At 37.1% G+C, this 15129-nt stretch overlaps 1 protein-coding gene across 1 annotated transcript in view; it reads right to left on the bottom strand.

Moving 5' to 3' along the window:
* The window catches only part of MBOAT2 (membrane bound O-acyltransferase domain containing 2), a 93235-nt gene extending 78166 nt beyond the window's left edge, over positions 1–15069 (bottom strand). Inside the window, exon 1 of the mRNA XM_031056423.1 lies at positions 14968–15069. The gene's annotated coding sequence lies outside the window, so the exon portion shown is untranslated. The remainder of the gene's footprint in view (positions 1–14967) is intronic.
* Positions 15070–15129: the final 60 nt, after the last annotated feature.

Genomic DNA, 15129 nt, shown 5'->3' with positions numbered 1-15129 from the left:
CTGCAATATAGATAATTTACCAACTGGTATCATATGGTGTCCTTTTTTTCAGATTACTACTAAAAGCAAACTAGGGAAAAAAGGAAAGTCATCAACTGGCTCCTACTACTACTGTGAAAAGGGTAGAAGTGCTTGGCATTTCTGACCTGTATCACCAATTCTGTAGGAGCAGACAATAACCAAACAAAAGCCTTGAATCTCACAATTCAAGATGAGCCTGCAGGTTTAGGAATGAGTAAAATCCTCACACAAAACACAAAAAGCAAACCTGAGAAAGGATTCAGCAGGTAGGGAGTGAAAAGGTGGTACCTTTCTTGGGCACTTGCTATTTGTTTAGCTATTTACTCAAATGATCAAATCTGTATCTGAAAAACAGTATCCCATTAATTAAACAAACAAAACCTGATAAGAAAAAAAAACCAAACAAACCAAAACACCTTCCCCAAGAAGAATATTTTGAGAACAGCAATAAAATGCAGGATAACACACCTTCAGATCAACCCCACAAGCCAACTTCCAGGGATGTGAATTTATTATGTCAGTTTTTTGAACATGAAACTAAGTGACCCAAGCAGCACAAGCCTTTTCCAAAAGCTTTCCTTACAAATTAATCCAAAACTGCCAGTGGGTATTTTTAAAGTGCTCTTCCCAAAAAGGGCACAAACATATACAATACTTGGAAATCTAAGGCATCACCCCAATAGTCACACACCACGCTGCATTTCTTCTCTACTCTTACCAATCCCATTCTTATCCTTGTCTCAGTGCACCAAAATGCAGATTACAAGGCACCAAGCGTTCTGCTGAACTTGTAAAGCTCCCAAAGTTTTAAATACATATCTGTAAAACCAAGCCATGTAGCAGTTAAGGTTTGAAAGCCATGCAACTTGAGTTTAGCCTTTATACATATCTACTTTTGACTATATTCTTCTGCTGCTTTAGTCTATTTTCCCCAGCAGTATTTCTGATTCATTCAGCAAATGGACAATTGCCCAGTTTTTGCCCTCATCCTGTGACCCATTAAATGCTTACCATCTGCATTCTACACTGAATATAAGAACTTTACACTTTATGCAGCTCTGTCCATAACATGGCAAGACTACACACAATAAATGTAAACCTTGCAATAATTCCATAAGATCAGTATTCCTATTCTAAAGGTGAATGACTAGCACAAAAATTATGAAAGCCCAAAGGATAAAATAAATGCCCACTAAATTTGGTTGTTCAATTTCAGACACTCAGTGCCTAGTTTTTCAGTCAGTACTTTTAGAAGAACTTTAACTGGAAATGTGTTTTGAAAATATAAATTCAGCTGCTATTCTGATTATCCAGCATGCCTCTAAATCAGGCCCAAAGCATCTCAAAATACAAGCAAAGTTTAAAGTCATAACTACAATCTATTTTTTCCCTATTTTTTTCTCCAGTTCACAAAAACCCTCTGGTTTACTACTGATTTGCCTTCCAAATCAAGGAAGTCGTATGGAAGAGTTTGTGAGCACTGCTGGGCGGTGTTAGAGTCACAGGGGTAATCTTCATCTGACACTTATTCTGACTTTTGAGCATCTGCTATCACAGGTTATATATTCCCTTGGTAAACATCTTGAATACTTGACTACTTACATTTTAAAAGAAAACACAGAAATTCTACAACAAAAATCAAAACTTACCTGTGGCTTTCAGTCCACAGTACTTATTTCTACCACATGTACTCATTTCCATATGGAAAGAAGTTTCATCCCTTGCCAATACTACAGGAAGTAGAATGAGAGACACTGTGGGCTCCCGAATTCCACTGGATGCACTTCCAACTCCAGCAGCAAGATAATTCGTTCATCTCACAGTGGTTTAGTTCAGAGTAGAGGGGGCTCCTGAAGCTTCCCAGTTACCTGCACTTCACGTGCTTTGCAAGTGCTGTGCAAGGGTGTCTGGATACACAAACCTGATTTCTTTTAAATTAAACTGAATTAGATATCTGCTCCGAGGGTAAGTGAACATTTAGCCCATGGATTAACCTAGGCAAAAGCAGTATTTCCCAAAATTATTACAGCACCCATGTTGGATCCTCAATGCCAATCACTTCATCCCACAGAAACACTTCTTTCTGTACTGCACTACTTGGTTTAGTAAACAATGCCAAAATTTAATTTTCAGGCTTTTCCTAACTCCATCTCCCATCATAAGCCACGTTGAGCAGCGTGGAATTGACAGATAGCTCTGTTGTATCCACATACTGAGATAGATGAAGAACTTGCCTTCACATACAGAGCTTGCCTTGAAAGGGTGACAGAAATGATCTGGCTGTCTATAGGAAGAGACAATAGGAACAGACAGCAAATGAACAGGAACAAGGACAGAGCTGGATATCACCAACTTGAAAGCTTCCATGAAAACCAGGCACTCAACCAAGCAGCAATTTTGTTGGCAAATATTATATATACAAACTTCAACAACTAGGAATTGTAAACTTGTGTACCTTTTGAAAACTTATGTCAAGCTCTTATAGCATTGTGAGTATGGGCAAAATACAACTTTCTAAATACCTTATGACTTGGTCAGATGTGAGCAGAACACCCACAAAGAACAAAGACAACACATTCCTTAAAGCTGCATGATGCATTCTTCAAACCTAATTGCAGTGTGCCTCCATGAGATCACAAAACCTGTTCCAATAAGAAGCTTCAATTTTATAGAAGAAATTTTTAAAAAAACCTAACCAAGATCTATTTAAAGCTGAGATTTCATGGAGGGAAAAAAAATATCTTGCCACAGAATGGCAAGTTTCACCCTGAGCAGTTACAATTTAGCACATATATAAGAAAACAAACAGAATTTTTTATTCCTCCTCACATACAGGATATCAAAAGCTCAGTCAATGAGAATAACACCTCAAAATCCTACAGAGAGAGCAACATGTAATGGAAAGTTATGTGCACATAAGAATAAAAAACATACAACTACAATCTAAATTATCACCACTAGTTATTCAGCAATGAATGATGCAAGTGTGTGTTACACATACTAAGCTACTACAGATCCTGCTGTGTGTAGCCTAGCAATTCAAAATTAAATCCACTATTTTGGTTCAAAACTAGTCATACAAGCACTGCAGTTCATAGTCACAACTTATGCCAAATGTAATAGTAAAACATGAACACAAATTCACAGTTTCAATATTTGGAGTAGCTACACAAAATACAAATCCATTATATCATTAACTGCATTAAATTATCTACATAAGAAACTCCCCATTTGCATGATCTCTGCAAAAGTCAACAGAAAGTATGTAACTTTTAAAGACATTTATTTTAGTATTTTAAAAGAATAAAATGTAATTTATGCTTTTGTAAAAACAAAGTTATTGCTAAGGGAAAAGTATTTAAGGAATCAATTCTGAACATAAAGGAAAAAAAAAAGAAAAAGGTAACTGCCACAAGGATTTTCATCATCAAGAGGAAATTTAAGCATAACATTGGATTTGAAGACCTGGAAGTCTCCAACTTTACAACACAGACAGCATCTTTAATAAATAGTTAAACAAATTTAAGTTCACATTAAAATGAAATACAGAAGAAAAGTTTATTTCTTCTACAAACTAATTTTAATACATGCAAATTTTATCTACCAATTCAGATTTTAGGCTAAGCTTCCTCTTCATATCAGCTATATTTTAGTATCAAAAGCCAATTGCTGCAGTCAATTGCAGCAGAATTCTCCAGAATCCTGCTACTTCACAGCACAGAAGGCATTTGCATCATTCAGAAAAGCAGCCAAAGCAGAGAGGGAATTTTATTGATACAGATAATTCCTAACTGGATGGCACAAGTTAATCATACAGGCTCACACTGCACAGCCTACTAATAATCCACTGAAAAGCAGTGGATTATTACAATGGCACAAAGTTTTGCTTACCAGCTATAGCAAGGTACTGAGAGACACCCAAAGAACAACATTTACAACAAAGCACCTCACAAGAGAAACAGTGGTTTAGCAGGTGAAACACCAAAGATGACAGGAATGCTGCATTTTACTCTTTCTGCCAACAACCCACACAAACTCTTTGCAAGTTACCTTGTCTTGGTGCTTCCCTATTTTCTCATTTTTACCAAATTCTCTCCAATAAGAAGAAAAATAAGTATTCAAACCTTTAAGATACAGTGAAGGCCCATGGCCTCAATACAACACTTTGGATAAATTAAAGCTGATGTGAGCATTCTGTTTGGGGGTTTGTGTTTTTCTGTGGATTTTTGTCTGTTTGTTCTTTAGTGCATTTTTTCTAAGTTATTCCTGAAGAAAAATAAGAAGACACTTCTGTTCTTATTGCTGATGAATTAGGCTTTGAAAAAAGATTACCCAGATAGAAGCAGAAGCACTGAAGCCTACCTGATCATGTGCAGAGCCTAAACTAACAAGTTTAAGATGCAAAATGCTTTACAGACAACAGTCATGAACCTGTGGATACAGCAATTCTGCAGATAGAGATTTAGGAGTACCCCTCTTAGCCTCACCATGGTACAGTTCCTCCTGGAATTCATGTTTTCTGAGGTGCAAGATACCAGCATTACTTGTTTCCCTCTATAGTAATTTTTGGCCCTCCATTCTTCCACAGACAAAGTTATGACCTATGCTTCCTCCTGTATCTGACAGGGCCACTGAGCAAGGTGCACTAAGCAGCATTCCTCTTCTCCCACCTTTAGCTCTTCTTTTCAGTATCTATGGCTATCAGAGAAAAAAAATACTTTTTAGGAAAAGAAATAGAATATGAACTACAAAACCACTTTAAAGTGAGTTCTTTCAAGAGCTAGGAGATCAAGACAGAATAACGTATATACACCTTATGAAGACCATAAAACCAAGGCTTTGATGTTTTTTCCAAATCTGTAGGGCCACTTAAATAGTAACATTTTAAACATAAACCTCTTCCAGCATGATGTTTGTTGACACATACTTGTCAAAAATTGCCAAACCTTACTACAATTAATGAAGCATCAGTTCTGCCTTGTTCCTTAAACATCATTATTTTCTTGTTCCTGCTCCAAGTTAAGTTTAAACTATTTCCCTTTCCCACAAAAACAATGAGCTGAGGAATGAAAAACATCTACAAGAGTTCACAAGAAGTTGGTTATAACATACAGGGGAGTCAATGTTTCTCCACAGCAATCAGACAGCAGCATAGATGGATATTCTTCTGTCCAATTTCTGACCTTCTTCAAGTATAAATACAACTTGTACAATTATCCAATAATTGCTTAATGCCAGATAGCTAAGAACTGAAAAGCGAGAATGACTTATTTGAAACCAATGTCAATTTTCCAACTACTGCCTCAAAGTTGCTGCACTAATATTAAAGGGGGAAAAAAAGGAAATAACATTTTCCACACTAAAGCTGAAAAATGTAACTCCATTACAAGGCTCAAAAGCAAACCACTTGGTAATTTTCTTCAATTTATTGAGAAATGTCAGGAAGATGAGTTCAGAGATACTGGCAAGGGTATTTGATAAAGTTGACAGATACTTAAGAATAGTTCAGAGAACTTCCTTCTCTGAATGATAGGAAGAAACAAGATTCCTCTTTGAACTGAAAGCATCACAAATCTTGCAAAAATGCTTTCAAATATATTTTTTATTCAATTAATACTCTGCCTTGCATGATGAAAACATAACTAACACTCCTGCCATGAAGTCTCAACCTTGCTTCATGGGTGAAATGTGAAGAAATGGAGGATAAGCAGCAGTGATTATTTTGAAATCATACCAGCATGGGAGATGTTTGTATTAAGGCACAATGTTCTTTGTAGCAAAGACTGTATTACTGAATGTTTATACAGTATCCAGTGTGAAGGGACACTTAGATGAAAACTCCAAGCACAGCCCTCTAGTAGCAGCCACTCCCTTGAAGTGCATGCTCTAACCACTTGTGTTAGTCAGCATCAACATCACTAGCAAATGCTTTTTAATATTGGACACATACACTTCATCTTCCCATTAATTTGTTGGCAGATGAAAGGACTTAACATAAGATCCTGAACGTTTTCTTTCCAAGCTGGTTTCATTCCAAAAGATCAAATCCAGTTATGACATAGGTTAGCAATAGTAGTTCTATTTCCAGTATTAACTCCCAGTTTGCAATTTTAAAGTATGCAACACAGAGAGCAAAACACATCACAAACAACATGATGGAGGCAATAGTAATCTGGTTTGTGCAATAAATGAGCATCAAATCCAATAAGCTTATTCAAAGAAGGCTTACTTAATCATTACTCAGAATTACTCTAAAATAAACTGTATGACTAAAGATGTAAAATGAAACATCAATGTACATTTTATAGTGAGAACAACCAAAACTAATTCATTAAGGATAGGAAGATATTGGCTGAAGGGTGTTCTCTCTGATAGGCTCTTAAGAATTCACCAGTATAGATTATGAGTCGTCAAAAAAAAACCTATTTATTCATGGGAATACCCAAAATCTAGGATGCAAGTTTGGTTCAAAGGTGAAATCAGACTAAGAATGCTGGCTTGGGTGTTTTTGTTTGTGTGTTTTGTTTTCTTCTCTCTTCAGAAACAATAAGGACCTAAACCACTTGCTTCTGTTAAGCAAAAACTGGTTTGGCCAGTTAAGGATTGCAGATCTCAGACTACCAGGGAAAAAGAGTTTACAACATCAGAACACCACAGCCTGGCATTATGTTGGCAAAACACAGCTCCAAACAAAGACCAGCTCAGTTACTGTGCTTTTAAAATCAGGGCTTTTTATCACACACTCACAGTGCACATGTACATAATGAGATGAACTCAAAAATCTCTACTCTGTCACATCTATCAGCAGTACACTGACAACAAAATCAGCTGGAAAATAACACAACTTGAAATATTAGAAAGCAGGCATTCTTTATTAAAGTGCTGGACACTTTCAGAGGATATCTTTGCTAATCAAATGTGTGAGTGAAACTTTACAACAGGGTATTTATTCCATCATGATCATACATACTCATTACAGTGTACTTCCTAGCTAATACATAAACATCATTTTTCCTAGAACTAATTTGCATGCATCTGTCTCCTATTGGAAGCCCTTTTATGGTCCTAGAAGGTTGTCCAAGACCCCTTGGGGTCTCTGGTGGTCATACTCAATGAGTGCCTCAGGATTATGGGTGACCTTTCCTTGAACATTTTTTGGGAATGAGCTGTTACTTCTTGAGCTAGAGCTTTGTCAAACAACCCACTATATTCCTCATTATCTGTTTATCCAATAGTTCCAGATATGTTTATCATCCTGTGTGCATACTTTTACATTCTTTTATCCTTTTGTTGCTAGTTCATCTTTAAGCTCCATCTAGCAATTCCAGGGCAACTGAAAATTTCTATTCTCTGTCATCTATAAATACATGGTATTCAAATGTGTACTTGAATGACAAGCTTTTATTTGAAAGCCCAGAGAACCACTACAGTGTCTGAAATTTGACAAGGACTTCACAAGCTACTCACTTTCCTAGGCATTTAAAAATAAAGCAAAATAACCAACATCTATGGAGGTATCTTTCTCAAATGCAACCAGAAACTGACATTTTCTCAATTAAGATCTTACTTCACTACAATTACATTCTCCTGGTATGTGAGAAACTGAAATACATCTCAAAATAAGCAACAGACATTGAAAGCAAGTCTCTCGTCCATACAGCAAGCACAAATCTGGTAACCACAACAGTAATTTCAATTAGCAAGTAGAACAAATATTCCCTATCTTTAAAATGGCAGCTTCTCAGCGCTCTCTGTGGGAAGGAAAAAAAATAGGAGAGGGCTTCATTACACTCTCCCTTGAACAAACTACTATCCAACACAGTCTGTATTCCTCCATGTCTATTATCTTCCTGCTTTTCCCAGCTCAGGAATCATTCCCATGAGATCAGCCAAGCCTCATCTCCAAGCACCACAACAGCAGCCCTTTAAACATCTACAGTATGCAGCAATCCACACAAGCAATGGACACTGCTTTGAGATGTGACATCTCTTCAAATTAACCCCATTTTTATTAATATTTTAGTAACATTTCGAATTATACTTCTATATTGAAATATTTTATCTGACCTCTTACATTCAATTCCATTACAGAAAATGATTTGCTAATGTATGATACAGGTAGACCTTTCTAGAAACCTCAGCCATTACTGAGCTTCTAAAATTCTGCAGATTTGTAATGACCTCAAATTCTTTCTAGCTTTTCCACCATGAAGAATAAAACCCCATTCATTTTAGTCTGGGCCTTCAGTCCAATTTTTCAATGCTTAGTCAATTGAATACTTGGGGTTTCATATATGTGTGTGTATTTACATATATATGTAAGATTGAGAGGAAGCAGTAGAATCAAGAACATTACTCAGCCAAAAGGCAGGTCAGAAAGGTTAAGAATGATCTGTACAGGTGGCATTACTATGTAGAATATACCACTGCAGTAATACAATCAGGATGCTCAAAAGCCACATTTCAGAGTAAGTACACCTTCTGCAGCTTAGGTCACTTTAAATGAAAATAGAAGAAAACACCAAAATCCCAGCTACAGAAAATCTATACTATAGCCAAACCAAAATAGCTTCTTCACCTTTGGATATATTATTGTAGAAGAAAAAGCAGAGCTATGGAACTTTTCCTTTGCAAAAGATGGCTTAGCTATCAGGATGATCATTTCAAACAAGGAGGCATAACAAGCACTTACCTAAATTTGCAAAGAAATTTAAATTCTCAAACAGATCTGTTCACTTCAGTGCTAAAAGACCAGCAATGTTGATTCAACTGACATTGAATTTAAAATACTTCCCAAAGGAAAGAAGGAAAATAAAATATCCATACTGAAGAGCTACATCAACTTTCTTTGTAACAAAAATACTGTGAAGATGCACACATCAAGCAAACAGGTTTTCACTTGGCTACATGTAGTTGTTCTCACTTTCCAGGAGAAAATAAAACTCCAGTCTAGACTCCCTAGAGTCTCCCTTGTTCAAGGGGAACAAGGAAAAAGAAATGGGCATGTTACTCAGGAAAAGTGCACATTAGTCAAAATAATAAATGTGAAGAAAGTATTCTGTAATCAAGTCTGCAAAGGATGTATCACAGTGCTTCATTAGGTCAACATAGGAACAGGTAAACAAGAGTGAAAAGTCAACAAATGTCAGGATCACTGAATGATAAAGATGACTCATCTAGTTCAGTTTTATTGCTTTTTCAGAAAGTCAGCACAGTTCTCAAGAAAAAGCCCACAGATCAAAAAGATCTAATAGCTGTGGTACAAGAGATTAGCAGCAGAAACCCTTTAGAAACAGAAAGCAACACAGTGGTAGCCATGCACTCTGTAAAAAGTTACTCTTGTTACCTTCCTTATGACTTAATCATTTTTTTTTCTTTATTACACTGCTCTTTAAGCACTCCACTATTTCTTTTCAACATCCCAGAACCGCACTATTTTCATAGCAACTCCTGTAGCCCATTTTGGATTCAGAAATGGGTTGTACTATCACAAGCACAGATGCAGGTTCACACACAGCCTCAATGACTTGCATAAGGATGTGAAAAGAATGTGACAAAAAAAAGCAGGTGACTATGAGCTGTTCAGGTAAAGAATATTTAGTTTAAATGTTTACTGTAGAAACCTTAGGTGTAACTACATTTGAGATTTTCCACTACCTCACAAAAACTGAAGAAAACATACCCTATGAAAGCATGTGAGAGAGCAAAATTCACTGCTGCTTCTGTAAATATTAAAGAATTAAAGCAGCTCTGTAATTTATATTCATGAACCTGAATAACATGGATTTATTTTCTTCTGGCACTAAATCAATCACTATCACTATATAAATGGCCCGTCTTTACTAACACTGTAACCCAGTGTTTGTTTTCTTTTCCAACTCTGTTCATGACAGATTTCACCTCTTCCTTCAAGATAGTCACTTTCTCTTGTCAAGTTTTCCTCTTATCCCAACCATTTCATCCTTCTCTTTCTATTTTTCATTGCAGAGTTAACTCTTTACCTAATGTTTGTTGAGTAAGTCAACATCTAACCACAAATAGTAAAACCTGGGAAAGGTGTCACTGTACAGGACTCTCGTGATGATACATTCCTTCCTCCCTTCCAAGAGTTCAAAGGGAAGTTAAGAAATCACTAAAAACCTGGCTAGCAAATCCAAACAATTCAAAACATCACTGAGAACAGCACATACAGAATGAAGAACAGAACTCTATTTCCAACTTTTTTTCACCCACTACAGTCTCCATCTATCATCATAGAAGATCATGTTTTGCCATCCACCCTTCATTCTCCTGACTGCTGCTAGCAGCACATAAGGAAAGTACAGGGCAAAGTAGGGGCACAATTTGCTTATCCTACCACTCCCTTGCCTTCAGTGTTTGCATTTTACACACCCATGAATGCTAATTTTACTCACAGCTGTTACTTATAAATTTCCTGGGTCATATCTGAAAAATCAGTAACAAGCTGCTCTGGGTTCCACAACCAGACCCTTAGACAAGGGTCTAAGAATCAATGCTGAAAGGAGGAAACTTGGGACACTCTTCACTTTATTCATTTTTCTAGTTTTATAATGCTTCAGCCAAATGTTAGGCCCTCTAAATTCTGGACAGTTATACAGGACAAGCATTTTGATATCCATTCCATGTTTAGACAAAAAAGTTTTTATCAGACTAAAACATTTCAGCCCCCAGGAGGCTAAATTATTTTGCCTTGGCAGAAAACAAGGGACTATCATCATCTAAAGATGATAAGATAGAAGACATCACTAATGCTCAAAATTTTGTGAAATAACAGATCTAACTAGGAGACATACTCAGATGTACCCTGTAGGCAAATCAGGCACATAATGCTTCTCAGTAAAATTCCCTACCCCACCTCCAAGACTTGCCTTTTCTCCAAACTACAGCTGTGCTCACCTCCAAAGCATCAAAATAAAGGAGAAAAAATTGCTAAATTGCTTTCTTACATCATATGCATGTAAGAAATAAATATTTATTCGATATATACAAGGAAAAAAAATTCCTGCCCACTCTCCTTGAGGGCTTAAAGGTGAAACACAGGCTCAACATACACCAGTGCTTTTATGTGGAAGCAAGTGTGTTAAGGGCATGATGAAAGCAACTTGGATAACTGTCTGCACAAGGAAGCGCATGCAGAAAATTATGTAAAGGTACAGCAAGCTTATGATCACTAAATGAAGGAAGTTTGTGTGGCTTATGCAATTCATGTTTAGGAAGACTTGGATTTTTATGTCTATTCTTAATAAAAAAGTCCATTTAGATTCTTTGAAGATTGATGACACCCACGTAGAAAATTGTATTCTACATAAATGAGCAAACTTAAACAAATAAAAGCTAAGACTAGATTGGGAAAAAAAAAACCAAACAAACCAAAAACCAAGAAAAGTGTGGAAATAGCACAGAACTTTTTTTCTTCTGTTGAAAATATTTTTACATCCTGGAGTGTAAGTCAAGTGCATAATCATAAGCATGACATTTTCTTCTGTCCACATATCTCCACACATCTATACTGTTAGTAGATGGAGCCACATTCTTCCTTTCCTTATCCAGAAGATAATCACTGAAGTTCAGACCCTATTTCAGGAACTCAAGATCAATCTTTTAGACAACTCATATAAAAAGTTGATGTTCACATATTGTTGTAGTTAGTCTCCTATCTCCCCTGTTCAAGTCTTTCTCTACTACAAATTACCAATTTCTACAACAAATAAGGGCAGAAATAACCCCTACAATTTCTGTACATTTTCAGTAAAAAAATTTTGCTCCCTCTGGTGGAAGCAGTGAAAGCAATGATTATTCTCTGAACTCCCCTAACCCCACAGTGACCAAAAAGCCAAAAAGAAAGCTTTGCTCTCCTAGAATCACTGTCAAAGCAAATTTAAATCTTTCCAATTTACTGACAGGTAAGCTGACACATCAAGATAAGTCATTTATCAATAGAAAATCAGCAAGGTAGTGATAGAATTTGAAACAGACCAAAGTCCAACACGTTATTTGTTGGGCTTCATCTCAGAGAAAGAAGAAAGAAGCAGAGGCATAAATATTACATGAAAACAGACAGGAAAAATATAAAGCTAGGTGACAGATGTAACTACAATAAAATAATTCAAGTTGCAACCTCAATGCATTAGGCAACACTTGAAGCCAAGTTTTTATGGTAAACCTTCCCATACTTCTCTTGGGAAGTAGTCCATGTTGGGAAGGACATGGCTACTTTTATTCCTTCTGTCCTCTGAGAGGACACAAGGAATATGAAGTTCATTAATATTTATTCACTCATTCATTAACTTTAAGGACCTAATGTGCCACAGCTGCTGACAGAACGCTTCCTTTCCTGAGCAGCCAATTTACATTCTCCAAGATGTGAAAAGAAACAGTTTTTACCAGGCTTTTCACTCCCAAGCAGTGATTTTTGTTGCTACTACAAAATACAGAAGAAAAGTACATTTGTCCTAGGTTCTTCCTGACACCGAGCACCTTCCCTTTCATCAAATGACTGAAAATAACAACAGAAAAACTGGCCCAAGAAGCCTATAAAGAACAGATTAACTTTTCCAAGTAGCCCTTTAGGTAAACTTGGTGCAAGACAAAACAAGAGACAAAGGTTAACACAGCAACGAGTCACTGCACAATACCTTGTTGGGAGATACACAAGAAGCAGAAAACAAGTTCTCCATTCCTTTAGCTACCCAGTACTCTACTTCCAAGTAAAAATGTCTAGCAAACTGCTAAAGCAACAAAGCTTTTCTTTTGCAACGCAGCTGGGCACATGGAGAAGACTGCTGTGTCAAATAGCTCTGATGGAGCTCACCCTCCACATTCTGCGACCTTCAACTAGCACATAACGAACACCATTCTCAAATCTCTGTCTCTAGTTCTGACAAGCATTAAGTAAAAAAGTAATCAATTTCTCTTGCACAGAGATGTGGATCTGATTGATTAATCTTAAAGATAGCAACTTCACCTTGAACTTAAATTTCTACTTCCATGCACTGCCAGATAGGGAAGGTTCTCCATTCATTTGCTTAAGCACCAGAGAGTAAGGCAACATGGACACATGCTACCTCAATTTGTCTTCCAAGAGTTATATGCCTTAGCAGGATAATTGATAGTAATGGCTTAAATCTAAATAACAATTTAAGCAACATTTTGGATAAAGATTAGTATCTATTTGTGGTCAAAACTGAAACTGAATGGAGGAAAAAAACCCTACTGATCTCCAGCAGTTGAGTGCTGGTATTATACCAGAATGCCTATTTCAAGCAGCTGCTATATTGGTATGACTGTAGTCATAGTACAGATTTGGAGCAAGTAGTAGAAACAATGTACTAACCAAAAAAACCCTTCAGTCTTCTATTATTTTTTCAAAGCAGTGCTACATTTTCATTCTGAATATGCTTATAGTATCACCAAATGTCAAGCATAATCTCTGAGCAAACACACCAAAGAGTATCAGAACTTTCTTTTTCTTCCCTGACCTCATTATCTCCTTCACTCCCTTCGCTTTGATTACAGTGAACACAATACGCATTCCTTCTGTATTACAAACTTACTATCAAGATAGAATCTTGAACTGAGGTTGCAAAAAACTTTGTTTTTTTAAAACATGTTTTTGTAGATATGTTCTCCTCAGTGCAGCAAAATTTTGAAGCTCTTCAATTCATACTCCAGTTACAATCAGTGCTCTTCATACACAACTGGACCTATATTATGCACAGTCTGAAAACAGTGTATGACTTCCAGCTGCTTACAACAAACTTTCTAAACTAGCCACCCTCCAGTGTGATTACTCCCAAAAACTCCAACAGAGCTCAAAGTGTACTTTATAAAATCTTCTTGGCTCTACGAGAGCATCTGTTGCAAAACATTCAATACAGGGAAGCTTTCCAGGCTTTGATAAAAAGTAACTTCATTTTCATCAAAATGTTGTACCCACAATTTAAAAAAAATTTTGGCAGTAGGCACACCATGTCATAAACAATTAAATTTATGACTACTACTACGAGTATAAAATTATACACCACCAACATCATGCCATAAAAAGATTGTCAACTCTGACGTGATTTACAGTATTCTGTAGAAGCTGCACATTTTATGGAAATAACATGGCACCTGGCAAGAGCAGCTCACCACCTGCAGGTATGAGGCATCAAGCCACAAGGTGCCATCGATCCCAGCCATTGCAAGGTATCATTGCAAGGGGTGCACAGTATCTATTCCATCCCAGCAAGCTCAATTTCAACTTGCCTGTTTTACCAGTTTTCTAGAAGATACTTTTTCATGTACATCCTTAACCATCCTTCCATTCAAACAAGTGGTAGGGAAATGGGGGAAGAAAAAAGAAGAATGTGTAACTCAGTCACTTCCAAAATACTTTCATTAGGCATACTCCTTCCTCTGTATTTCATTTCAAGTTACTTGTCTCACTCATCAGGTGTATTTCAGAAAAACAAGCCAACAAAGTCTCCCTCTACTGAAGCACAGACAGTTTCACTTATATGTACATGAATGAAGCAATAAACAAAGATAAAAATTCCTAACATGAAAATTCTTGGTGCTACAAAATTTAAATGTATTTATGCATTCCTAAATACATAAATCTTCTGTAGATTTTTGAGGTATAGACCACTTCCCCTATAAACATACATTCTGGTCCAGCTTCAGTGATTAAACTCGGCAAACCTCAGTTTCCCAATCTTATTTTGTAATCTTCTGATATTTTGTGAAGATACCAGGATTAACAGCCTTCAGGAATTTTTATACCATTTGGACAATAGATACCACAGAAACGCTCTGTCTACAAAGCACATACGAATTCCCAGCAGCATTGTGTGCGGCGCACATAATTTAACACCGCGTGTAAACCCCCCTGGCAGGCGCATCCAGGCGCAGCGCGCTGCTTTGCATTTGCAATTATTACCCAACCTTTGCATCCCTCGAACCGATCCCGGCCCCACTCCCAGCTGCGGATCCACATCTGGCCGGCTGATGATGCCAACAAGTTGGGGCGAGGCAGGGCCGGGCAGGGCAGGGTTGGATGCGGACGGGATGCTGGACCAGCCGGGGCGGGCGCACCTGCCCGCGAAG

This window comes from Geospiza fortis, unplaced genomic scaffold (assembly GCF_000277835.1).
Source record: "Geospiza fortis unplaced genomic scaffold, GeoFor_1.0 scaffold81, whole genome shotgun sequence".
Taxonomy (NCBI): Eukaryota; Metazoa; Chordata; class Aves; order Passeriformes; family Thraupidae; genus Geospiza; species Geospiza fortis.
This window is presented reverse-complemented; position numbering and strand designations above follow the sequence as displayed.